This window comes from Carcharhinus amblyrhynchos, chromosome 5 (assembly GCF_965287045.1).
Source record: "Carcharhinus amblyrhynchos chromosome 5, sCarAmb.v2.hapA, whole genome shotgun sequence".
Taxonomy (NCBI): domain Eukaryota; kingdom Metazoa; phylum Chordata; class Chondrichthyes; order Carcharhiniformes; family Carcharhinidae; genus Carcharhinus; species Carcharhinus amblyrhynchos.
The window spans coordinates 62,243,871-62,271,789 of NC_137328.1; the positions used below are offsets into that span (position 1 = coordinate 62,243,871).

Consider the following 27,919-nt stretch of genomic DNA (forward strand, 5'->3'; position numbering starts at 1 on the left):
TCACCAAAGGAGGCTCTTTAAAAGCCATTAAAATATTTTTCCTAGGTAGATGTTAACCTCAAATCAATAACAAGTTTCAACCTCAGTCTTACCAACAGTGAGCCAGAGGACCACAGAATGAACTTGACAATTTACTACTACTTTGGGTCTCTTGTCAGAAGATCCAAGAAAAATAAATATTTGAAAATAAAGACTTCCACTCACATTAAGAACCTACATCATTTGCCATTTCAAAGAACTGCTCAGAAAACATTTTCCAGAAAAGGAATCTTGAGACAATTTAAAATGTATTTAGTTCCAGTGGGGAGCTGGAGTGCTACAGTTGTAAACATTGGGTCTTCTCTACAACAGATGTAACACACATGTATTTGTATAGTTCCAGTAAAAATAAAAACATCCATAAGCTGTTCCTTACAAAAGCACTTCCTTCACTTTCACTGACTCTTCATATGACCTTAAGGGTGAGCATATTACAGTCATTCAGGCATGACATGGTCTTTACTGGTTTATGCTCTACTGAGCATTAACATAAAACATAAGAAATAGAAGGAGTTCACCATATGGCCCATTGAACCTGCTTTGCCAATCAGTGTAATCCTGGCTGATCTTTGGCCTCAACTTCATTTTCCCACCCATTCCCTATATCGATTGATTCCTTTGGAAACCAAATATCTATCGATCTCAAGTCTTGAATACACTCAAGAATGAAGCAACCACAATTCTCTGGGGTCAAGAATTCTAAAGACACTCAATTCTTTGAATTAAATAATTTCTTTTCATTTCAGTTCTAAATGATTGACCACTTATCCCGAGACTAGATTCCTCAGCCAGGGGAAATAACCACTCAGCATCTATCCTATCAAGCCCTTCTAAATCCTGTATATCCTTCTAAATTTCAGTGCGTATAGTGCTAATTTACTCAGCCTATCATTGGACTATCCAGCCAGAGCCCTATACAATTGTAACAATACTTCTCGAATCTCGTACTCAAATCCCTATGCAATAAAGGCGTTCAGAATTAAATGAAAAAAAAGGATATCAGCATGCTTATAATGAATTAATTATGTGTCATCAAGCCCTTAGGCTGAAAATGTTGTTTAAAGAAGCAAGGCAAAACACAGCAACCTTTACTAAAGATAGATTACCTTGGTGGGGGAAAAGATGACCATGCAATTAATAGAACAAAAAGAGAACTCAGCAAGCCGATATCCAAGGTCTTCCACAATCCAGGACATCCGAAGTTACTTTACAGACAATAAAGTACTTTGAAAAGGTAGTCAATGTCGTAATAGAAACAGGAGTGGGGTATTCAGCCCCCTGAATATGCTCCACAATTTAATTAGATCATAGTTGACCTCTACCTTCACCTTGACTCCGTAACCACCAATACCCACATTGGAAAGAAGTCTATAAATCTCATTTTCAATTTTTCAAAGTAATCTAACTGTAATAGATGAGAGTGTACGTGCACCCATGGAGAGAGGAAGAATTCCAGTTTTCCATAGCCCTTTTCACTGTGAAGAAATGCTTTCTGATGCAAAACAGCCTAGAACTAACTTTAAGGTACACCCCATTGGCTCTGGAATCCCCAGAGGAAAATAGTTTCTCTCAAACTGCCCCATCTTCTCACCCTTTTTAGCACCCTCATTAGATGATTAATTCTTCATTCAAGTGGTTACAAGGGCATAGCATGGAAACAAAACAGTAGGTAATTTCACATAGCAAGATCCCATAAGCAGCAATGATGTGTCAACTTTAGTGATTGGGGATAGTGGGGTGAAGGGTATTGACACTGTCCTTTGTCACAATGACAAAGTGCACAGAAGGGTGTGTTGTCTGCCTGGTGCTCGGGTCCGGGATGTCGCATCTGGGCTGCAGAGGAACCTGGAGCGGGAGGGTGAGAATCCGGTCGTTGTGGTACATGTGGGTGCCAACGACGTAGGCAAAATGCGAACTGAGGATCTGGGGAGGGAGTATGAAAAGCTGGGAATGGAATTAAAAAGTAGAACCGACAAGGTGGTTATCTCTGGGCTACTGCCTGAACCGTGTGCAGATGGGCGTAGGGTTGACAGGATTAAGGAAGTGAATGGGTGGCTCAGGGATTGGTGTGGGAGGAATGGGTTTGAATTTATGGGGCATTGGCACCAGTATTGGGGTAGGTGGGACCTGTTCGGGCGGGATGGGATTGGTCTGAACCATGCTGGGACCAGAGTGCTGGCGAATCGAGTAAAGAGGACTGTAGACAGGGCTTTAAACTAATTAGGGGGGGGGGAGGGTGCGAGGGTAGGTGACCTTACGAGGTCTAAAGTTAAGGAGAGTGTACATGTAAGGGAAGAGGCCGAGGATGTCCCAATAATAGAGGGAGTAGGGGGCGTGAGTATAGTTGGTGGCGTTGCGGCAAATAGGGTCCAGGTGAAGGCTGGGATGAAAGCACTTTATCTGAATGCACGAAGCATTCGGAATAAAGTGGATGAGCTGATGGCGCAGATCGACACAAATGGATACAATCTGGTGGCCATTACAGAGACGTGGCTGCAGGGTGACAGGGACTGGGAACTGAATGTACAGGGCTATCAAGTGTTTAGGAAGGATAGGCAGGAGGGAAAAAGGGGGGGGGCGTAGCTCTGCTGATTAAGGATAGCATCAGGGTGGTAGCAAGGGATGATATTGGAGCCAAGGAGCAGAGGGTGGAATCGTTGTGGGTGGAGATTAGGAACAGCAAAGGGAGGAAGACGCTGGTGGGTGTCATCTATAGGCCCCCGAATAATGATCTGGAGATGGGGCGGGCTGTTAACGCGCAAATAAGTGTGGCGTGCAGGAATGGGACGGCCATAGTTATGGGAGATTTCAATCTGCATATTGATTGGTCGACCCATGTTGGACGTGGGGGGCTCGAGGAAGAGTTCTTGGAATGCTGCCGGGATAGTTTCCTCGAACAGTGTGTGTTGGAGCCGACGAGGGAGCGAGCTATCTTGGATCTGGTGCTATGTAATGAAGCGGGTAGAATTAGGGACCTTGTGGTGAAGGATCCTCTTGGGGAGAGTGATCATTGTATGGTGGAGTTTCTGGTGCAGATGGAGGAGGAGAAAGTGGGTTCCCGGACATGCGTCCTTTGTTTGAATAGAGGCGAATACGGTAGGATGAGAGAAGAATTGGCGAATGTGGATTGGGGGAGCGCATTGGAGGGAGGGTCTGCTGAGGAGCAGTGGAGGATCTTTAAGGAGATCTTTCTTGGTGCTCAACGGAAATTTATTCCAATGGTCAAAAAGGATAGTAGGAGGAGAGGTAATAAGCCGTGGATAACGAAGGAGGTGAAGGAAAGTGTTAAACTAAAAGCGGAGGCGTTTAGAGTAGCTAAGAGCAGTGGGCGAGAAGAGGATTGGGAGAGGTTTAAATGTCAACAAAGATTGACAAAGAAGTTGATAAGGAAGGGTAGGAGAAACTATGAAGCTGGGCTAGCGCTTAATATAAAAAAGGATAGCAAGAGTTTTTATAAATATATAAAAAGAGGCTGGCTAGGGTGAACGTTGGTCCTTTAGAGGATGAGAAAGGGGACCTAGTGGTAGGGGATGGGGATATGGCTAAGGTATTGAATAACTTTTTTGTTTCTGTCTTCACGGAGGAGGACGTGAATAATTTGCCGGGTGTTAGCGATGGAAAGGTGGTAGGACTGGAGGGTCTTAATGACATTACTGTTACTAGAAAAGCGGTGCTCGACAGACTGGAGGGACTGATTGTGGACAAGTCCCCAGGACCGGATGGAATGCATCCGAGGGTTCTGAAAGAAATGGCGGAGGTGATAGTGGATGCCTTGGTGGTTATTTTCCAGACGTCGCTGGATTCCGGGGAAGTGCCGGATGATTGGAAAACGGCTAATGTTACGCCGTTGTTTAAGAAGGGTGCCAGGCAAAAGGCGGGGAATTATAGGCCGGTTAGTTTAACGTCTGCGGTAGGTAAAATGTTAGAATCTGTCATTAAGGAGGAAATTGCGAGGCATCTTGAAGGGAATTGCTTGATAGAGCAGACGCAGCACGGTTTCATTAAAGGGAAGTCGTGTCTGACAAATTTACTGGAGTTCTATGAGGATGTGTCTAGGACGGTGGATAGAGGAGAGCCGGTGGATGTGGTCTTTCTAGATTTTCAGAAGGCGTTTGACAAAGTGCCTCACAAGAGGTTATTGCAGAAGGTCGAGGGACATGGAGTTGGGGGTAGGGTGTTAGCGTGGATAGAGGATTGGTTGTCAAATAGGAGGCAGAGAGTGGGGGTCAACGGGTGCTATTCGGATTGGCGGATGGTGACTAGTGGAGTGCCCCAGGGGTCGGTGCTGGGGCCTCAGCTTTTTACCATTTATATAGATGATCTGGAGGAGGGAACCGAGTGTAGAGTGTCGAAATTTGCTGATGACACCAAGATTGGGGGAACGGCAAATTGTGCGGAGAGTGTGCAGAGTCTGCAGAAGGATCTAGATAGGCTGGGCGAATGGGCCAGGAAATGGCAAATGGAATTTAATGTTGGCAAGTGTGAGGTGGTCCACTTTGGTAGGAAGAATGGTAGGAAGGACTATTACTTACGGGGCGAAAAACTGCAGCAGGCGACGGTGCAGAGGGACCTCGGGGTCCTTGTGCATGAGTCGCAAAAACCCAGCTTGCAGGTGCAGCAGGTGGTCAGGAAGGCGAATGGGATGCTGGCCTTCATAGCGAAGGGGATTGAATATAAAAGTAGGGAGGTCTTGCTGCAGCTGTATAGGGCATTGGTGAGGCCGCAACTGGAGTACTGTGTGCAGTTTTGGGCGCCGCACCTGCACAAAGATATTTTGGCCTTGGAGGGAGTGCAGAGGAGGTTTACTAGGCTGATACCGGAGTTGAGGGGGTTGAGCTATGAGGAGAGGCTGAATAAACTGGGCTTGTACTCGTTAGAGTTTAGAAGAATGAGGGGAGATCTCATTGAGACCTATAAGATGATGAATGGGATGGATAGGATAGAGGTGGAAAGACTCTTCCCGCTCAAAAAAGACAATAGGACTAGGGGGCACAGCCTCAAGATAAAAGGGGGGCGGTTTAGAACGGAGTTGAGGAGGAACTTCTTCACTCAAAGGGTGGTGAATCTCTGGAATTCTCTGCCCGTTGAAGTGGTGGAGGCTGCCTCGCTAAATATTTTTAAGACGCGGGTTGATGGGTTTTTGATAGGAGAGGGGATTAAGGGTTATGGGGAGAGGGCGGGAAAGTGGAACTGAGCAGCGACAGATCAGCCATGATCTTATTGAATGGCGGGGCAGGCTCGAAGGGCTGGATGGCCTACTCCTGCTCCTATTTCTTATGTTCTTATGTTCTTAACTTTAACGTTATTTGATTGAGAGACATACATTGTTCATTACACTGAAGCTACATGATCATTGACATCAACGCAAGGGGGCAGATGGGGGCCTCAGTTTAACATCCTGTTCCAAAGGTAGGATCTATTTAGGAATGGAGCAAGAAAAAAAAAATGAAGAACTCAAGGTCAATTAGCCTGACATCAGCCATCAGAAAAATGCTGGTATCTAGAAAACAATAATATGACCAGAAAATGTCAATATTGTTTTATAAGAGAAATAGCGTGAGACATTTTTTAAAAAGTAGTTATTAGGGTAACTATTAAAGAACATAAGAACATAAGAAATAGGAGCAGGAAAGGGGAATCAGTAGATGTAGGATACTGCTTAAAAAGGACATTTTATCAAAGCTTTCCATCTTGTATTGATCAGGACAATCACAGGACTACTAATGTCAGGGAAAACAACAGCTTTGTACTATAGGAGAAAACAGTGTTGATTGGTTGGCACGTGAATTCTGATTGATAGAGGTATTGCCATGGAGGATGCACTAGTTAAATGGTGACTGCCAAGCCCTATTAGAGATTTTAATTCAGGCAGCCTGGCTGATTGATCAAGGCATTGCCCTAAAGAATGAACCAGTGAATGTTTATCATTTATTTTGTTTAGCTGAAACACATGCAATGTATCTACCTGTTCATTCTGTCTGCAACAAACAGGGCCTAGTGTATTATAGCATATAGTGGCCAAAATGTGCAAATGCACCACACAGAGCCCAACTGATAATCTTAAATACTAATAGCTAGATGTCGTATGCCTGGATTTCCAAAAGGCATTTGTTAAAGCATCATAGTATGGCTAATATTCAAGCTAAGAGTACCAGGAGATGGGATAGCATGGATAGAGAATGTGTAGAGGATGGATTAAAATAGGGATAAATAGGATATTTTCAAGCTAGCAGGCTGTAATTAGTGGAGTGCCACGAAGGTCAGTGCCAAGGCCTCAGTTATTTACAATTTGTTAATGACTTAAACGAACAGATAGTCTCATTGCGCTCAAAGTGTGCTTGTGATACAAAGCTAAGCGGGAATGTAAATCAGTAAGGAGCAAGAAAGAGGCTGTAGAGATAGTCATTTTAAATGTGTGGGCAACAATGTAACAGATGAAGCAGAAGTCTAAAAATAGTTTTTAAATGTTGATGTTCAGAGACTTGGGTATACATATACAACAAACACAAAAAAATTACCAAGCAGGTACAGCATGTAATTAGAAAGGCAAATTACATGATGCACATTAAAGGGCTTTTGGATGCAACAACAACAAAGTCTTGCTACAATTATACAGTGCCCTAGCGTGACCAGGCCTAATCCAGTAGAGAGCAGTTTTGGTCTTTATATCCTAGGTAAGGATTGGAAGTAATGCAATGAAGATTGGTTCCCGAGGATGAGAGAGCTATACATGTTCTCTGGAGTTCAGAAGAACGAGGTAATCTCACTGAACCGTACAAGATTCTGAAACCGCTCGATAAGGTCAACACAACATAAGAAATAGGAGCAGGAGTAGGCCATCTAGCCCTTCGAGCCTGCCCGACCATTCAATAAGATCATGGCTGATCTGAAGTGGATCAGTTCCACTTTCCCGCTCTCTCCCCATAACCCTTAATTCCCTTGTCTATCAAAAACCTATCTACCCGTGACTTAAATATATTTAGTGAGGTAGCCTCCACCACTTCAACAGGCAGAGAATTCCAGAGATTCACCACCCTTTGAATGAAGAAGTTCCTCCTCAACTCTGATCTAAACTGCACCCCGCCCCCCCAGTGCCCTCTAGTCGTGCTATCCTTTCTAAGCAGGAAGAATCTCTCTAACTCTACCCTACCCATCCCCTTCATTATCTTATACGTCTCTATAAGATACCCCTCATCCTTCTAAACTCCAACGAGTACAGACCCAGTCTATTTAGTCTCTCTTCATAGTCTAACCCCCTCATCTCCGGTATCAGCCTAGTGAACCTCCTCTGCACTCCCTCCAGGGCCAATATATCCTTCCTCAAGTGTGGCGACCAAAACTGCACACAGTACTCCAGCTGCGGCCTCACCAGTGCCCTGTACAGTTGCAGCAAGACCTCCCTGCTTTTATATTCTATTCCCCTCGCTATAAAGGCCAATGTTCCATTCGCCTTCTTGTTCACCTGCTGCACCTGCAGACTGGGGTTTTGCGACTTGTGCACAAGGACCCCCAGGTCCCTCTGCACCATAGCATGCTGCAGCTTTTCGCCTTTTAAATAATAATCCCTCCTACTATTATTTCTGCCAAAGTGGATAACCTCACACTTGCCAACATTATATTCCATCTGCCAGGTCCTCGCCCACTCACTCAGCCTATCCAGATCCCTCTGCAGACTTTCCACACCCTCCACGCAATTTGCTTTTCCACTCATCTTCGTGTCATCAGCAAATTTCGTCACCCTACACTCAGCTCCCTCCTCCAGATCATCTATATAAATGGTAAATAGCTGAGGCCCCAGCACCGATCCCTGCGGCACTCCACTAGTCACCAACCGCCAATCAGAATAGCACCCATTGATACCAACTCTCTGCTTCCTATTAGACAGCCAATCCTCTATCCACACTAACACTTCACCCCCAACTCCGTGCACCCTAACCTTCTGTAGCAACCTTTTATGAGGCACCTTACCAAACGCCTTTTGAAAATCTAGAAACACCACATCCACCGGTTCCCCTCTGTTTACCGCACTCGTCACATCCTCATAGAATTCCAATAAATTTGTCAAACATGACTTCCCCTTAATGAATCCGTGCTGCGTCTGCTCTATCAAACCATTCTTTTCTAGGTGCCTCGCTATTTCTCCTTTGATGACGGATTCAAGCATTTTTCCAACTACAGACAACAAATGCTGCTTTCCTTGGTTGAGGCATCAAGAACATGGCAGTCTCAGGGAATGGGACTGATCATTCAGAACTGGGATTATGAGAAACATCTTCCAGCCTACAGAATACTGGATACTCCGTTACTGAATATATTACAGATGAGGTAGAACTTTGGTCTCCCAGGGAATCAAGATATATGGTCATTGGATGAGGAAAGTAGAGTTGAGGCAGAAAATGACCATGCTGAATGGAAGAGAAAGTGGCTTGTAGGACTGTATGCAGTGCTCTTACTTCCTGACTTCAGAGAGGAACACTCCCTCAGTATTGCACAAAGTATCTGCCAAATCTTGACTGACACATGAATTCATGACCTCCTGACCAGGAGGCAAGAATGTCACTTAGTCCCTATTCCAAATCTCAATAAATGAAAACAAACTAATTTATTTTGTAAATTATTAAATCTAATTATTTGGTGATTGCTCTTTGCTAAAAGTTACAGTTCTGAAAATTCTGTTGGTACAAATATTCTCTCTCCTTTCTTCAAGTAATGTGCTTGCTGTGCTATATTAACTCCCAGTCAGGCGACATAAGAACATAAGAAATAGGAGCAGGAGTAGGCCGTCTAGCCCTTCGAGCCTGCCCTGCCATTCAATAAGATCATGGCTGATCTGTCGTGGCTCAGTTCCACATTCCTGCCCTCTCCCCATAATCCTTAATCCCCTTGCCTATCAAAAACCTATCAACCCGCGTCTTAAAAATATTGAGCGAGGCAGCCTCCACCACTTCAACAGGCAGAGAATTCCAGAGATTCACCACCCTTTGAGTGAAGAAGTTCCTCCTCAACTCCGTTCTAAACCACCCCCCCCCTTTATCTTGAGGCTGTGCTCTCTAGTCCTACTGTCCTTTCTGAGCGGGAAGAGCCTCTCCACCTCTATCCTATCCATCCCATTCATCATCTTATATGTCTCAATGAGATCTCCCCTCATTCTTCTAAACTCTAACGAGTACAAGCCTAGTTTATTCAGCCTCTCCTCATAGTTCAACCCCCTCAACTCCGGAATCAGCCTAGTAAACCTCCTCTGCATTCCCTCCAAGGCCAAAATATCCTTGCGTAAGTGCGGCGACCAAAACTGCACACAGTGCTCCAGCTGCGGCCTCACCAATGCCCTATACAACTGCAGCAAGACCTCCCTACTTTCATATTCAATCCCCCTCGTTATGAAGGCCAGCATCCCATTTGCCTTCCTGACCACCTGCTGCACCTGCAAGCTGGGTTTTTGCGACTCATGCACAAGGACCCCGAGGTCCCTCTGCACCGTCGCCTGCTGCAGTTTTCGCCACGTAAGTAAAAGTCCTTCCTACCATTATTCCTACCAAAGTGGACAACCTCACATTTGCCAACATTAAATTCCATTTGCCAGTTCCTGGCCCATTCGCCCAGCCTATCTAGATCCTTCTGCAGACTCTCCACACCCTCCCCACAATTTGCCGTTCCACCAATCTTGGTGTCATCAGCAAATTTCGACACCATACACTCGGTTCCCTCCTCCAGATCATCTATATAAATGGTGAATAGCTGAGGCCCCAGCACCGACCCCTGGGGCACTCCACTAGTCACCAACCACCAATCCGAATAGCACCCATTGACCCCCACTCTCTGCCTCCTATTTGACAGCCAACCCTCTATCCACGCTAACACCCTACCCCCAACTCCATGCCCCCTGACCTTCTGTAATAACCTCTTGTGAGGCACCTTGTCAAACGCCTTCTGAAAATCAAGAAACACCACATCCACCGGCTCTCCTCTATCCACCGCCCTAGACACATCCTCATAGAACTCCAATAAATTCGTCAGACACGACTTCCCCTTAACGAAACCGTGCTGCGTCTGCTCTACCAAACAATTCTCAAGATGCCTCGCTATTTTCTCCTTGATCACGGATTCTAACATTTTACCTACAACAGGCGTTAAACTAAACGGCCTATAATTCCCTGCCTTTAGCCTGCCACCCTTCTTAAACAACGGCGTAACATTAGCCGTTTCCCAATCTTCCGGCACTTCCCCGGAATCCAGCGACGTTTGGAAAACGTCTTGATTTAACAATTCTCACCCTTGTTTTCAAATCCCTCCATGGCTTTGCCTTTTCTTCTTCACCTTCACGACCCTCCAATAGATTTATGCTGTTCTAACTCTCTTGATGCCTCCAGCACAGCCAATTTTAATTGCTGTACCATTTTTGGCCATTGTCTGGGCTTTGAGCTACCCTACCTGCATAGTTCCTTCTCTCAACCTTTCACACATTCCTTAAAATGCATTTCTTCAAATAAGTTTTTGTCATGTGATTATCTGACATAATAGTTCCTTCTTTGCCTGTGTCATATTTTATTTCATAATGCTCCTGTGAAGCACCTCAGGACATACGGGTGTTCAAAATGATATAAAAATAGAAATAATTGTTATATTAATTAAACTATGCTGAATAAAGTCCCACAATCGAACCAGAATATTCATAACCCCATGTTCAACCCCAAACAGAATCTTTGCCCCATACCCTCTCCATCAAAGGCCACTTCATCCTCTTCATCCTCCAAAACACTTTTTCATCGACCGATGAAAAAAACATGACATTTTCATCTCTAGACTTGACTAATTTAGTATGAACCTGGAGCACGAGTAGGCCAATTGAGCCTACTCTGCCATTTAATAAGATCATGGCTGATCTGAGAGCAGCTCAGATGTGCATTCTGCCTACCCCCAATAATCTTTCACCTCTTGCTCACCAAGAATCTCTCCACCTCTGCCTTGGAAATATTCAAGGGCACTGCTTGCACCACCTTTTCAGAAAGGGAGCTCCAAAGAATCACAACCCTTGGAGAAAAATGTTTGCCTCACTTCAGTTTTAAATGTGTGACCCTTTATTTTTAAGCAGCGACACCTAGTTCTAGATTCTTCCATAAGAAGACATCTCTCCACAACCTCAGGATCTTACATGTTTCAAATTTTACTTTTCCAAACTCCAGCAGATACAAGTCTACTTTGTCCAACCCTTTTTCAAGACAACCAGATATTAGTCTGGTAAACCTTTTCTGAATTATTTCTGACACATTTACGACACAAAGGTTGGTGGACTTGCAGATAGCGATGGAGGACCATCGGAGGATACAGCAGGATATAGATCGATTGGAAACTTGGGCGGAGAGATGACAAATGGAGTTTAATTCAGACAAATGTGAGATAATGCATTTTGAAAGGTCTAATAGAGATAGGAAATATACAGTCAATGGCAGAACCTTTAAGAGTATTGATAGGCAGAGGGATTTGGATCCACTGGTACACAGGTCACTGAAAGTGGCAACCCATATGGAGAAGGTAGTCAAGAAGGCATATGGTATGCTTGCCTTCTTCAGCTGGGATACTGAGTTTAAAAATTGGCAAGTCACGTTGCAGCTTTATGGAACCTTAGTTAGGTTGCACTTGGAATATAGTGTTCAATTCTGATCACCACACTACCAGAGAGATGTGGATGCTTTGGAGAAGGTGCAAAAAAGATGTTGCTGGTATAGAAGGCATTATCTATGAGGAGAGATTGAAGAAACTTGGTTTGTTGGAATAAGGGAAGTTGAGGGGCGACCTGATAGAAGTCAACAAAGATTATGAGGGGCATGGGCAGAGTCGATAGTCAGAAGCTCTTTCCCCCAGAGTGGAAGAGTCAATTGCTACGGGACATAGGTTTAAGGCATGAGGGGCATAGTTTAAAAGAGATGAACGAGGCAAGTTTTTTTTTACCCAGAGGGTGGTGGTGCTTGGAACTCGTTGCTGGGGGAGGTAATGGAGGTGGATACAATAGTGAGAGTTTTAATGGGCGTCTATACAAATACATAACTAGAATGAGAATAGAGGGATATGGTCCCCAAAAGGGTAGGGGTTTTTAGTTCAGTGGGGCAGCAAGGTCAGTGCAGGTTTGGAGGGCCAAAGAGCCTGTTCCTATGCTGTAATTTTCTTTGTTCTTTTTATCCTTCCTTAAATAAAGTGACCAATACCGTGGTCTCACTGGTGCTCTATACAACTGAAGCATAACCACTCTGCTTTTGTATTCAATTCCCTTTGCAAAAAGCTTTCCTAATTACTTGCTTTACCCATACACATTTTTTGTGATTCATGCACTAAGTAAGACATTCAGAACTCTCTGTATCTAGAGCTCTGAAATTTCTCACTTTTTAAATAATATGCTTTTTTATTCTTCTGGACAAAATGGCAACTTTACATTTTCCCACATTATACTCCATTTGCCAGATCTTTGCTCAGTCAATTAATTCTATATATTTTTGTAACCTCCTTATGTACTGTTCATAACTTACTTTCCAAACTATTTTTGTCTCGGTAAGAAGTCTCACAACACCAGGTTAAAGTCCAACAGGTTTATTTGGAATCATGTGTTTTCATGATGAAGGAGTAGTTCTTTGAGAGCTAGTGGTTCCAAATAGGTAGTGGTGGTACAGTGCATACCCAACAGCATTTTCTGGATTTCAGTGTGTAATCGTGCATGTAGGACCACTGGATGTTACCGTCCAATTTGCATATTAAAAATAACTGCACATCCAACTTTGTTTCTAAACATCAAAATCTAGCACGTCATTTTTTTTAGGCTTGGCATCCGTCTTTGTCTGGTTATACCTCGAGAGCATCTTGGCCATTTTCCTACATTACAAGGCACTACATAAATGTAAGTTGTCGTTGCCACCTGGCTGACAGCAATATCAAGTAGGGCAGCTCCAAGCTCATACCGGAAGAAAATTGGACAAGAGTAGTGATAGGTACCAATTAAAACTGGGCAGTAGTAAGGGTGGACAGTGTTCCTTTTGTTTGTGTACAGACATGCTACTGTGGGATAGAGCAAACAAAGTTGCTGCCACGTCCACTCTAAATATTTGCTATCGTTTCAAGTTACAAAACAGATCAGTTAGTGTGCAACAGTTTGAGACCTTGGCAGCAAATTTAATCCGAACGTTTCCTCTTTTGAGCAGGTGGGATTTTCCAAAAACAACAACAAGAAAAATCTGCTCTTAAATGGAATTACTCCAAACGAGAATTCAATTTCCGTGCCTTGCAGCATTTCACCCAAGTGGCCATGATTCACGTACAAACCTTGGCAATCAGCAATGCCAGATTATTCAACCATTAAGAAAGTATCAAGCATTACAGCCAAGGAATACTGTCCTCAAACATATCCCACCCCCCCTGCATTCCCCTGGCCGCCAAAAAAAAAGTGTACCTCAGGCAGAGATGTTCCATTTCTCTCTCTGCCAAATCTGTGCCTGAGATCTCTGGCAGTCATGCTCTGAAGGAGCCTCGAGGAAGTATACGAACGGGGCTAGAAAGTGCTCTTGGCAACTTCACCCTGTGGCCAGTGCTTGGTTTCTGGTCAGTGCTTTACTACAAGCAGTTAAGGTACAGGAGCTCAGTAAATTTGTTAAGATATAGGCATTTTTGTTTAGACATATGCATGTCAACAATATCCTGAGGTCTGCCCATAGTGAATATAGAATGAGTGACTATAAAGGACATGGAGGGGCATCATCTATAAAGGGGGCTAGTGATAGAGGGACCGGTGCCTTATTTTCCACCAAGCCCCAAGCAGACTGCACTGCTGGACTTCCCCCCCCACCCCGCCCCTGCCTTCAGATTCTAATTACATGTGAATTGACATCAATGATGCATTCCAGCTATTAGTATAATAGCTATTGATCCTTCATACCAAAGGTAACCAGCCCTCCTCAAAGTCTTCCATCTTTTGTTCCATGCCTATTCCCCCCCTCATCCCCCAATGTCACCGTCAGGTCCTCACGAGTCAGTGGAAAGATCCTGGGGGCTTAATTACTCTGCCTGACCACATCCTCATTTCTTTCAGGGGAGGGATAGGGCAAACATTCTGTGAGGGAAGGACATTAAAAAGTCCACTGAGGTGGCCAGGTATCTTTGCCTGGGCCCTGGTATCGAGGCGGGCTGCAGCAGCTTATGATCTGTCAGTATGGTGAATGAGTCCGAGGACTTAATGAGCAATCTTTTCACAGGCCACATGACTCCCAGGGTCTCCTTCTCAATGGTACTCATTAGCATCTTGGAGGCAAACTGGATTGGCTGTCTCGACTTGAAATAAAACTGCTCCTAAGACAATGGAGGCGGTGTCGGCCGCAACAATAACAGGGAGTTCTGGGTCATGCTGGGCCAGAGTTTGGGTAGATATGAGCACGTGCTTGATTATATCAAAGGCCCATCATTGGCTTAAGTCCCACCAATGCCTGGTCCTGTTTTAAAAGCTGTCTTAGGTGCTACTGATGCCCATCAGGTTTGGCAAAAACATTTGCCAAACTAGTTAACCATAAAGCATTAGAGTTCTGTCACACAAAGGGACAGAAGAAACTCTTGAAGACTGCTGTTTTTTTTAAGGGTTTATTATAACTCCTGAGGCATTGACACTATGGCCCAGGCAGTTAGTGGTGGATTTGGAAAAATCACATTCACTGCTTAGCGTGACACCCAGTCAGTAGTTGTCACAGTACTGCCCCCAAACTCTGGCATTGTGTTAAATCATGTTGGAGCCTTGAATGAGAATGTCATCCATGTGACAAATGACACCTTCCAGGCCCTCTAACACACCTGTCAAGAGTTTGTTGGAAGACAGAGTGCTGAGGCAATTCTAAGCAGAAGGCAATTAAAATGGTATCTCGCAAAGGGAATAATAAACGTAGTTAAGATTCTTCATCCAATGGAAGCTATCCAGAAACCACTATCTGAATTTAGACTGAGCTCCTGATGAGCTCTGCCAAACTCTCACCCACAGATGTCATGGGGTAAATTTCTCTTTCTATTGCCTTATTCAAGTGCCTATCATTGCAAAATATGCAAAGAATCATTAGGTGTAGATACAGGCACCATTCCAGAGCACCAAGATATGGGCGGGGGAGGCTCCATAGTGTACCATGACATACATCTCCCTCCTGGCCTTGTGTAAGTGAGGGTGCAGAATAAACAAACACATTGGCTTAGCAGTTGCTTTCAAAGGTGATATGGTGCGTGTTATATACATCTTCTCCTGTCTGATCTTGTTGGGTATATCTGCAGATAAGGCACAAATCAGTGCAAGCTCTGCAGCTCAGTAGGGAAGATTCCTGATTGTGGATAACGTAAAGAAGGTCAGTAAATTTTCTTCTTTTACGATGAGTGGCAGTCACCTGGTCTTGTACTCGAATGGAGTACCTCCTCAGTCATGGAGTCCAATGGTTGGGCTTGAGGGACCCTGTTTTCAGCCAGGGCATGTTATTAGGTGAACGCACATTCTCATTCCCATGTCCAGTTTAAAAGTCATAGTACGGCCATTAATCACTATTTCAGCAGTCCAAAAATACCCTTTGGTCTCTGCGGCCTCAGCCGTGAAAAATGGCTGATACAAGGATTTTCTTGTGTGAGGAGCTGTTATTGAATATAGTGTACTTTAAATTTTTGACCTGGAGCCAAAAGCTTCCCATCATGGCAGACTGTTTGAAAATGCCTTGTCCTATTGCAGGAGTGGCATTTGTCCTACGGTAGCGATTTTAACAAAAAGAAAAGAATATGGTTTGCATGCGTAAATTCAATTAACACAAAACAGGTTTTATTGAAAGGGATGTTCTCTAACTGCACAGAGTGTAAAGTGAAAGTAAAACAGTAACCTGTGGCAATACCCTAATGACATCACCATCAAACCTTGCAATCAGCTCTTGAAGCAATCTGCAACCCTTTTAAATATGTAACAGTTAATGGCTGGATAGGCAGTGATGTGATTGTTTTCCAACGCAATGGAAACATCTAATAATGGTTATGACCACATCCTGTCTCTTCTCAGTCAGCTTATTAAGGGGCATTCAGGAATCCCTTCAGACTACCTGGCAGGCAATAATAACCATTTTGAAAAAGGAGTTTTGAATGGCTCTGTTGAACCATCCTGGTTTGAATTATAGAAAACTTAGCATAAAAATATGTGGAAGACTGTTAAAAAGCACATGGGATTCTTGAGTTCAGTAATACAGACACAGAACACAAAAATAAGAAAGTTATACTGAGACTTTATAAACCACTTCTTAGACCTCAGCTGGAGTAGTGTTCAATTTGGATTATCAGAGTACAAGGTTTTAAGATAATTGATAGAAGGATGAGAGGGCAGACAAGAAATTCTCTGACAATGACATGAAATGCATCAGCTGAAAGGCTGTGGAAGCAAATTTAACAGTAGCTTTCAGAAGAAACTTGGATATGTGCACCTGAAAAGCTTGAGCTTGGAGAAACAGCAGGGGAGGAAGGCAGGAAGGATGGGCCAAAAAGTCTTCTTCTGAACTGTGAAATTCTATTATTTCTACAAAGCAAGCATTAGCACTCAACTTTCACTGAGTAACAAAGTTCTTCTAGGCCTAGACTCCCATTGAAGAGACTTATTTGGCATTACAACTTTGCTTGACTATCTGAATGATAACAATAAGGGTTAACATTGTCTAAAAGTACCGCTTGTGGATGATGCCAACTATCTACACACTTATTGGAAACACTGATAATACTTCAGATTCACCCAACATAAAAAGTTAACTCTGACCCAAACAAATGGGACATAATCACTTCACAGACAAAAACATAAAAACTCAAACTAAAAGCAGGAGTAAGCCATTTGGCCCTTCGAGCCTGCTCCATCATTCATCTTGATCATTGCTGATCATCAAATTCAATATCCTGATCCCCCCTCCCCCACCCATATCACTTGATCCCTTTAGCTCCAAGAGCTATAATTTCTTCTTAAAACCAGATAACATTTTGGTCTCAACTACATAGAAACATAGAACATTACAGCACAGTACAGGCCCTTCAGCCCTTAATGTTGTGCCGAGCCAAGTCCAATCCCAAGATCAAGCTATCCCGTCCTATAATTGTGAAGTGCTCCATGTGCCTATCCAATAACCGCTTGAAAGTTCCTAAAGTGTCCGACTCCACTATCACAGCAGACAGTCTATTCCACACCCCAACCATTCTCGGAGTGAAGAATCTACCTCGGACATCCCTCCTATATTTCCCACCACGAACCTCATAGTTATGCCCCCTAGTAACAGCTACATCCACCCAAGGAAATAGTCTCCGCACGTCCGCTCTATCAATCCCTCTCATCATTTAATAAACCTCTATTAAGTCACCTCTCATCTTCCTCTGCTCCAAAGAGAAAAGCCCCAGCTCCCTCAACCTTTCCTCATAAGATCTACTCTCCAAACCAGGCATCATCCTGGTAAATCTACATTCTGTGGTTGTGAATTCCACAAGTTCACCACCTCTGTATTAAGAAATTTCTCCTCAGCTCATTGCTAAAAGATTTACCCCTTATCTTCAAACTATGACCTCTAGTTCTGGGAACATTCTTTCTGAACCTACCCTGCCTAACCCTATTAGGATTTTCTAAGCTTCTATGCGATCCCCTCACTCTTCTAAACTCCAGTGAATATAATCCTAACTGACTTAGCCTCTCCTCACATGACAGACCTACCATCCCAGGAATCAGCTTGGTAAACCTTTGCTGTACTCTGTCTATAGCAATGACACCCTTCCTCATTCTTGTTCTTGATTTCCCCTGCTCTGAATCCTTGCAAAAGTTCCCATCCTCCTGCCATATCAGTTGAAATCCTCCCCAACCACTCAAGCAAATACCCCACCCTCCTCTTTTCCTCTTCCCCCCCCACCAAGGATATCAGTTTCAATCCTGCCCAGGTGTAACCTGTCCAGTTTGGACAGGTTACACTTGTCCAAACTGGTCCCACTCCCACCACTGGTCCCAGTAACAGGTCCCATCTCCCCCAGAACTGGTCCCAATGCCCTAAGAATCTGAAACCCTCCCCCTTCACGCCATCTTTTCAGCCATGTATTCAGCCTACATATCCTGCCATATTTGCTTTGACTAGCACATGGCACAGTAATAATCCTGAGATGACTATCTTTGAGGTTCTACTTTTCAGCTTGCTTCTAGCTCCCTATATTCTGCTTTTAGGACTTCATCCTTGTTTGTACCACTGGATGCTTGTTGTCCCCATTCAGATTGTCCTGCAGCCACTCTGATACATCTTTGACCCTACGTTGCAGTGAGGTGACGTACCACCCTGGAGTCTCGTTTGCAGCTACACAAATGCTGTCTATTCCCCTTACAATTGAATTCCCTATAACTACTGCATTCCCATACTTATTACTCTTCTCCTTTGCAGCAGAACCATCCGTGGTGCAATGGGTTTGGCTGCTGCTGTTTTCCCCGAAAAACCATTCCCCTCAACAATATCCAAAACAGCATATTTGTTTTGCAGGGGAACAGCCACAGGAGATTCCTACACTGCCTGCCTAGCTTTCTTTGCTCTGCCTGGTGATCACCCATTCCCTTCCTACCTGTAGAGTCTGAGCCCGTGGTGTGACCATCTCTCTAAGTGTGCTATCCACCTCGCAGATGCTCCATTGTGTCCCCAGTCGCAGCTCCATAAAGATAGAAGTTCTCGAAGGTACAGCAAACTCCAGGCCCACAAAATATACACTCCAAATGATTGCAGTATAAGTACGTTGTTAATTGCCATTTCCAATCACTAGCCAAGAAATAACAGCTCCATTCAAAGCACACAGAGCATGCAAGTCAATTTTAGACACTCGTAGGCTCTAGAGCTGTATTAACAGTGTCTACAGTAGCCCATTTGCCACCGCCTTGGCAAGAAAAATATGCTATTGTGGAGGTGGGGGTCAAAGTGTAGCATAAAAAAAGTGAAAAGGCAACTTGGCAGTTCATTTAATTGCTACCAGTTGTGAAAAGTTATTACGTGGATGTTTGCTCACCTTTTTTCAGGACATCATTGTTCACAAGTGGTCTTAAAGCAGGTTGATATACACAAATAAGATACTCAAAACCTTATTAAGCATGCAGGTTTCTTTTATCACTGCCAATCATTCAAGTAGATTGACCATAATGACTTTACATGGCAGGCATACGGTCACCCCAATATTTGGATTGGTTGCTGAATGAAAAGACTGGACTAATCAGAGCAGAACTTAAAGCATCCCTTTCCTCACTATCTGGGTACAGTGATTACATAGTGTGTTATTAAAGATAAAGGCAAAAAGGAATAACAAACATTTAGTTTGGCAAGAAATTCTTGTTGTGCCACATGGATTTTCCTGGATTTCAGATTCAGTGCACAAGTTAGTTCCTGCAAGAATTTACCTCCCTCCATCCAAGGTAAAGTACATTCTTTTGGACTTCTACTTCAGATTATCTTCCCTTTCCTTAGAAGGGAACAAGGATTTCATCTTAGAGAAAAAAATTTTGTTTGTACTTGGTTCTTTAAAAAGTTAGTTAATGCAAGATCAGAGTTCACAGTGAAGGGCCCACATAGACTTTAGAACACATTCTACCAAATGCAGTCATGTGGCTCAACTGGTGTTATGCTTCACCCAAGCCACCTCCCAACTAAATCTCATTTTGTCATTTTTTAATTTCCCGTTTCTCACTTGTACATAACTAGATCCTCCGTAAAATATTAAATGAACTGCTGACCAGAAAAGTGTTTCAATTGTTCTCAGCTAGGTGGTGATAGAGTACTAATTGGCCTCAAAGACCCATGGTTAAACAGACATCATTTATGATCCTAAATCGCTTCACAGCCGTTTGGCCAGATCAAGACCAACATGCGGTGCAATGTCTTATCGTGTCAGCTTAGATCTTGTTTGTCTCTCTTGCGAGGACCTTGAATTGGATTCAACTGGAATTTGAATTTGGCTTTTGGAGCACGCAAGGAACATATTTGGGTCTGCCTGGTCCATTTGGAACATTGGCTTTGTCGCTTTAAAGAAAAAATTAAACTCATCCAGAGACATCTGGTAAAATTTGATGCTTGTGTACATTGGCTAATGAAGGGGTCATTGTTGGATATAAGCTCAGGGAATGAAGTGGGGATGTAATGTTTCAATCAGGGTGCACCTTGCAAATAGGTGATAGTATCTAACATTGTAGATGTATTATAGAGAAGGACAAGGAGCAACTGAAATTTGCTAATTTATTCAATTGAGGAGTGAGCTGGCTATAGTACATTGGAGTCAAAGACAGGCAAAAACATAACAGAGGAATGGGTAGCCTTTAAAGAGGAGAAAGTCTGGATACAGCCAAAGCACATTTCTGCAAGAGGGAAAAGGAAGGCTAACCAAAGCAAGAGCTCCTTACCTGATGAAGTTAGAGAGATGATTAAGCAAAGAAGGGGCATGTGCGTTGGATATTACTCTGATAATAAGGAAAAATCAGCATAGACATTAAAACCACAGAGAAAGAAAGAAATAAGAAAGAAAAGAAATAAGAAGGTCAAAGAGACCGTCTTAGGGCAGATTATTTTGGCAAAGATAAAAGGTAATCCAAAGGTCTCTAGTACTCTAATAGATGTCAGAACTCTCAGCCAAGAATACAAAATGAGGTTTGGCTGACAGCCCAGAAATCCATTAGTCCATTGGAACACCTGAGCCCCAGAGAAAACATTGCTTGATTAACAGCTTCGGCTATCTAATCTATGTTTATTTACCAAGGTGGTTTTTTAACCTCTTGTAATTTCAGTTATTGATACTTCATTAGGCTGGAGTAAAATGATTATTCAAAGGCGGCTATCAGTGAATGACTTTTGAAATTTTATGCACATCCTACATGGCTCATTGCTGCTACACAATGTATTGTGGATGAATGGGCAAGGAAGTGCTATACATTGGCAAGGGGGCATGGGGCCACAGTTGTTTGCATACCTTGGTACGGGGTGGCATGAGAAGGACCTTTTGAACTTCCTCAATTTTCAGCTTTTTAAAGAGTTAAATTAGGACATGCCTATCTTTGCAGTGCAGCCAATCAGGTTGGGAATCCAGGGTGTGGGCTCACAATACAGATTAGCCTACACCCTTAAAAGGGTGCATCCTAGATTGCTAGGCGAAGCAAGGGTCAAAATTGCAGAGCTGCTGGTCACAATCATACAATCCTAATTGGATTTAGGGTGGTGTCGAAAGGTTTTCTGGATTGCAAATGTTACACCTTTGTTCCTAAAAAGGAGAGAAAAATAAGTAAGCCAATCATTTAACATCTCTGACGGGAAAGCTTTGAGGAGCAATAATCCATTTGACCAATCGTGTGCAACGGATTTGCTTGATTGAATGTTTGAGAAAGGAAAGAGAGGGTGGGTGTGAGCAGAGCAGTTTTTGTTGCATATAAGGATTTTCAGAAGGTGTTTAATAAAGTAATATGCATTAGGATTCATGGGATAAAAACAGACAAGAGCAGCATGAATATGAAACTGGCTAATGGATAGAAATCAAACTATTGTGGTCAATAGTTACTTTTCAGCTTGGAGTGAGGCACAGTGTTCCATTGCTCAGTACTGATTTTGATATACAGGAGGACAGGGTACAATTTTCAAATTTGCAGGTGACAAAATTTGAAACAGTGAATACTGAATAAGATCAGTAATAGCGATCCAGAGCACATGGACAGGCTGGTGGAGCATGGCAGATTTTCAATATAGAAAAGCGAAGTGACATATCTTAGTAGGAAGAATGAAAAGAGTCCATGCTAAGCGCTACAATTTTAAAGAGATCTGTAATTTTTCTGCTACGAAGGTAGCAGTACAGGTCAAATAAGAAACTAGTTTCCTATGTTTTATGAATTGAGGCAGAGTAGGGAAGTTTACTAACCGATATAGAAACATCAGTTTTGCCCCCAATAGAGTTTAATGTCCAATTCAGGGCATAACACTAGGATGTCATGAAGCATTTAGAAAGGGTACAGAAGAAAAGATTTACTAAAACAAGGGTGGGAGTTTGCAATTACATGGATAAAGGGCTGAGATGGCTGTCCTTACAGCGAGAGGGTGAAGAGAAAATTTAATTGCAGTATTTAAAATCCTCAACAAATTAGATGGAGTAAATAAAGTGAAACATTTCCAGTGGCTCATGTACCAAAACAAGGGGGAAAAGAAATCAAGGTCATCAGTGAGAAGTGGGAAAAATACATGGATTTTTTTTAAAAGCAACTGGTTTACATATGAAATTTATTAAGTGATGGGAGGGTGGCATACACAAATCCCTTCAAAGGGAAACTGGACAGATAACTTGGAGGAAAGAATTTACAAGGCTATGGAGAAAGAGCAGGGTAATGTAACTAACTGGATTGCTCTTCCAAAGAGCCAGTACAGATTTGATGGGTTAAGTGGCTCTCCTCTGTACTACACTACAGAGTAATTGACACCCTACCGCTGGTGATGGGGCTTGTTGCATATCTACAGCATACAAATACGATTTCCCCGATCTATAAAATTAATAGTTAGAAACTCACGTACAGTGCTTATCCAAGCTTTTAAATGAACATTCTCAGCAGACAAGTCTCCCTGCTGGGTGTGAGGAACTGGAAAACGGTGCTGGATTTATGCACTTCCAAAATCCCAACTGTCCTCCATTCACAACATAACTACAACAGATTTGTTCATGTGCACCCTCATCAACACCTTTGATGCCACAGAACTCATTAAAATTACTACACACTCTTTCACCCTTACTTCGGTAGCACAGTGGTTAGCATTGCTGTCTCACAGCACTAGGAACCGGGGTTCAATTCTGGCCTCAGGTGACTGTCTGTGTGAAGGCTGCACACTCCCCCAGTGTTTGCATGGGTTTCCTCCCACAGCCCAAATATGTACAGGTTAGGCTGATTGGCCATGCTAAATTGCTCTTTAATGTTGGGGAGATTGGCAGGGTAATTAGGTGGAGTTATGGGGATAGGTACTGGGTGAAATTGTTGTCGGTGCAGACTTGATGGGCTGAATGGCTTCCTTCTGCATTGTAGAGATCCAAATGTTTTTTTTCTCTCTTTCAGCCTGGTTGTTTTCCTGGTGCAACCTGCATTTCAGCTCTCATTAGTCTACATGATGTAGGCCTTATACGGATATACCAGATAACTGGTTTAGCCATTCGCCGTCAAACCGAACAGCATAACACTGTGCAGAACTTGATGGTGCTCTGTGTTCAAAACTTCTCTCTCAATTATCCTAGAAAGCAAACATAACGTTCAGCTACTTTTCTCTACTGGTTTTCTCAAATCCCATTTCCCCCGCCATCTCCTCCAAACAAATCTTCAAAATAAGCATGAAAAACTCATGGTCTTCTTTAGGTGTGATCATATTCTCACTTTCATAAAAACTAGAAGCAGTCAGCCATTCAGCCCTTCAAGCCTGGTCCACCATTAATTTTTATCATGGCTGCTCATCGAATTCAATATCCTGATCCTCTTCTCTCTTCCCCACCAATCCCGAATTTCACCTTATGTTGCTCAGTGAGCCTGTGATGGCGCGCACACACACCATTTATTACTCCTCGTTTCCCTCTAGTTATCACCTCCATTTATTGCCCTCATTGGATAGACCTCAAGTGGTTTTGTCCTGAATGACCTGAGCCTAGTGTCTTCCCAGCCAATTTCCATGCGAAGGAGGTGGGAGAAGAACAGATATATACCTGAAAAAAAAATAGTCCTGCAAAGTGCCTGACTGCAGTATCAATCAGGAAATTGAATACCACAGATGAATTCCCGTGTGTGTGGAACTTCCTAGAAAATAAATCAGGAAAACGCTGGGAAAAAAAATTCAAGTTTTCATAAGAATGGCGGCCTATTAAAAAGGCATGAATTCAGCTAAGTCAATTAGCACTCTGAATTGCAAACAGTTTGGTGCAACTTTTATATGGCTGAGAAAAGGGGATGGAATGGCTGACAAGAGTACAGAATGTGTGGAAAGGATCAGAGACAATTCTCATTATTTCACTATAGTAGTTTTGGTTTCTCAGTCTGGATGCCTGGAAAGCTACCCAACAACTGAGAGCAATTGAGAGACAGAGGTGGTGAAAAGGCAAAGAGGAATATAACGAGTATGCTTGTGGAACGTAACCTCATATTAATAAAAATGCAACTGCAGTGCTTTTCAATTTGTGTTGGTTAATCACTGGAAACGAATATACATGTCCACTGTTCATGTAAACAAGACTTTTGCTGTGATTTAAAATTTGTATGAAAGGCACACTACAACGTTTTAAAAAAAATGATAAATTCTCAACAGCAAAGCAGCACGCTACCTGCCAAGCAGATGTTTATTCATTGGCCGGTGGTCAGTGCTGGAGAGAGAGAGAAAAAAAAAATCGGGAAATCCCTGGCACCTCTGCTTTTCACCCAACCAGACACTCAGCCGCTGGACCGAAATGGACACAAGTGGCTGGGACCAAGTGGAAGCTGACAAGTCAAAGCCACAGAAATATCAGATACCTACAGACACTTCACATGCAGCAAGAAACAGACTTTGGAGGCAAGTCAAGGAACTGCACAGTATGAAATAACGATCTCACTGTAGAATTCTACATGCGTTTCTTTTACAACGTTGTTAAACATCAAAAAAGCAGTAAATATGTATTATCAGAACCATTTTTCAGTTTGCTACATTTCTATGTTTATAATAAGCTGGTGTATCTCAGAGGTTTCTTCAGTTTTACTTAAAACAGCCAGATTGCACTTACTACTACAGCATTATAAGAGCTAGAGGAATCAGGAATGGTGTTAGTAATAACAATGGCACAATTGGACCCAAAATTAAGCAAAGCAGAGCGATGATAGGGCATTTTAACTGGACTCAAAGCTGGAGGTGAAAGAAAGCAAAAACAATCCAGCCAGGGCTCTTAACTTCCGACACATTGCTTCTTCTGAAAAGTTGCGTTGGTGTCAGGAGAACAGGAGTGGGCTCCAGAGTGATGGCTCTCCTCCGAGTAAATACAGCCTTCAGACATTCATTATCCAAACGCACATGTAAAAGTACTTCAGCAAGGCGCATCAATGGAACCTTACACCAGCATGCGTCACTCTTTCAGGACAGATGATGTTTTACAAAATAACGCTTGTAAGATTTGAATTTCTATTAAACTAGCAAAAGTAAATAGCTGGCAGAATGCATTAGGCTGCACACTACTCCAAATGTTTTGGGCAACACTTGAAGACATTCACTGTTACTGAAGCATGTAGGCATATTAGCAAAGAATTTCATTCAATTTCACTTGTGGGAAAAACAAACTTAAAGATACAACTGTAAGACTTAATGTTTAATACACAGGGCGTGCACAGGAGAACATGAAAGTAGGTCTTTTAAAACTGTTTGGTTCCGCTGTCTGGACTTTAGGAGGTTTCCTGTAATCCAGCTGCACTATGTAGTTGATTATTTTGCACAAGCACAAGTGGAAAAAATTGCTGGCCTTCAGGAAAAGATCAAGGGCATGGGAATAATTGAGCAGTTCTTTCAAAGAGGAGGCATGATAGGTTAAAAAGCCTATGGGTAGAGTTCTCCCATCTGAGACCAAGTCCCTTTGCAGGGAGGGATCAGGTAGTATTTCCTACTATAGAAGCAGTCAAGAATCCATGCTACATCTTCAGTCTCTAACCTTATTAGCTATGTACCTGGGTGTTTAACGCTGTGTTCAGTGGCAGGGCAAGCTTGATGGCATATATCCCGCCATCATGTAAAGGCACATTATTTAAAAAGGTGCTTAGAATCTTTACTGTCAGCACCAATCATTGTCTCTGAGAGGCAACTCTCTGGCACCCAAGGTTAACGACACTTCCCTGCATGTCCTCTTTGACAATGTCGAGATCAGGAGGGATGTATTGTTCCCAGCTAAGAGTGGGAGGAAGCTCTGCAGGTAGTAAGGATGCGATGCCAGTAAGTGCCCTAAGTACACAAGGAGGTTGACGACCCAATGGTGCAAGAGGATGAATGACCCAATTTGCTCCACCAGGGTGTTTCTCATCCATAGTCTCAAAATCCACAAAGACTACAAAATGTCAGGGTCCCAGGATCTGGGCAATGGTATGCCCTTCCTCTTAGCTCCACATCATTCAGCACACCCACACTGCAGTGGAGTGGCCATTTTGCCTCCTTCGCCCTTCAGCAGACATGGGATAGTGCATGGAGTGGTCGAGGTGGATAAGGGATGAAGCAAAATGCAATATTCCAACCAATGTCACCAATAAACCCTCTCAAGCATTCACTTTGAGCAAGGTAAACCATATCTAAGGAATCAGAGTTCAAGGAAAGAGCTTCCGGACATGGGAGTCAAGCAAGACAGAGCCATTTGCAATGAGGAGCTTGGCTTTGGCATTCCACCCAGCAAGGATTTGTTCATTCAATGAAAATTTTAGGATCAAATATGCCTCCAAATTGGAGGCAGCTGATGCTGTCAGTTACACTCTCCATTATCACTTGCAGATGCATTGAGAGAGAATAAGGACAGAGGTGGAGCAAAGGGGACCATTTTCCAGTCCCAGTCCAGAAATGAGCCAGGAGAGCATTGAAGAAGAGGGCTCCACACCGTTGGAGGCGTCACAGTGCTCCCTCGCACCCTCCAGCTTAGGGACACACTTCTAGGTGAATTTTACTGCTAGTTCAGGAAGAGTTACACAATCCAGTAGTCTTATGTCCTCAGCAGTGCAGGACAAGTTCAGCTGAGTACCCTGGCTCTTGGACCACAGCTAGAGAAAAGGCAACTGTGTGGTCCGAGTCAAGTGGAGAATTAGCACAGTCAGGGGAACATCAGGAAGATCTGTTGGATGCAAGTCGGAGGAATTTTCCCACCTGATCTATGAAGTGGCCCATCCATGTGTACACATTGAAGTCTCCATGAGAAGGGTGGCAGATACCATGGAGACTCTTGTCCAGCAGAACACCAAGATACGCGCAGATCTTGCCATGGGTGAATTCATACAGTGGCATTGCGATGGGGTGGGACGGGTCACCTCAACATCACTCCAGATGCCACTTCAGGAGTCAGGCTGGGGCCTTCAGGCACCTGAAGGGAGGAGGAGCAACAGCTGAACACCCATGGGTCATCCACTCTGAAGTTGCCCGCTCCCTCCAAATTCCTCCAGCCTCTGATCCCTTCCACGGAGGGAGCAGCTGGCAGCTGCCCAAATCATCAGCCTCACAGGCTGTTTTCATCTTTGCTGCAGCACTTAGATACAAGAATAAGTTTAGAGCAATAAGCCTAGAAAAATGAAGAAATTTGGACAAGTCTTTGCACAGGCGAACACTAATACATTGCAAATATATTTCTACTTGCACTAAATGTCTCGTGTTATGTTTCAGTGAGAGCTTCATGAGTCCTTCCCACCCCAACACCCCACTTCTCCCAAACACTCATTTTGCCAGTGCTGTCTGCTAGGGTTCTCTTTCAATTGTCCATCTGAGCTGACCAGCATGTCCACCCACCTATTCCCATGCAGCATCTGTGTCTGCGATTACTTTTATTTTTGAAAACGATGATTGTCAGGTTAAGTCAGTTCCCCCTTCATTTGTCTTCCCCAAACACATTTACATTCCCCACCTCACCCAACACCATAATCACCATTAACACTGACCTCCCGACCTCCTCCTTCCCACCTCCAAAGTCCGACCAGCCACTCCCACCACTCCTTATATCGTTACCAATTCACCCCCCACCCCCCATCTGCTCCCCCTGCTTCCTTCCACACTCACCTTCAGTTCACTCTGCAAGAGGCAGACATTGACCCCACAAGGCCCTCACTTGCATGCTCACCAGGCCATTTCCTCCCCTCCTAACACAGCCCCCTCTCACC

General features: G+C 43.5%; 1 protein-coding gene across 3 annotated transcripts in view; it reads right to left on the reverse strand.

The window, feature by feature from the left end:
* The window catches only part of pcsk5b (proprotein convertase subtilisin/kexin type 5b), a 338,718-nt gene that overhangs the window by 276,456 nt on the left and 34,343 nt on the right, over positions 1-27,919 (reverse strand). The gene's annotated exons all lie outside the window — the stretch shown is intronic.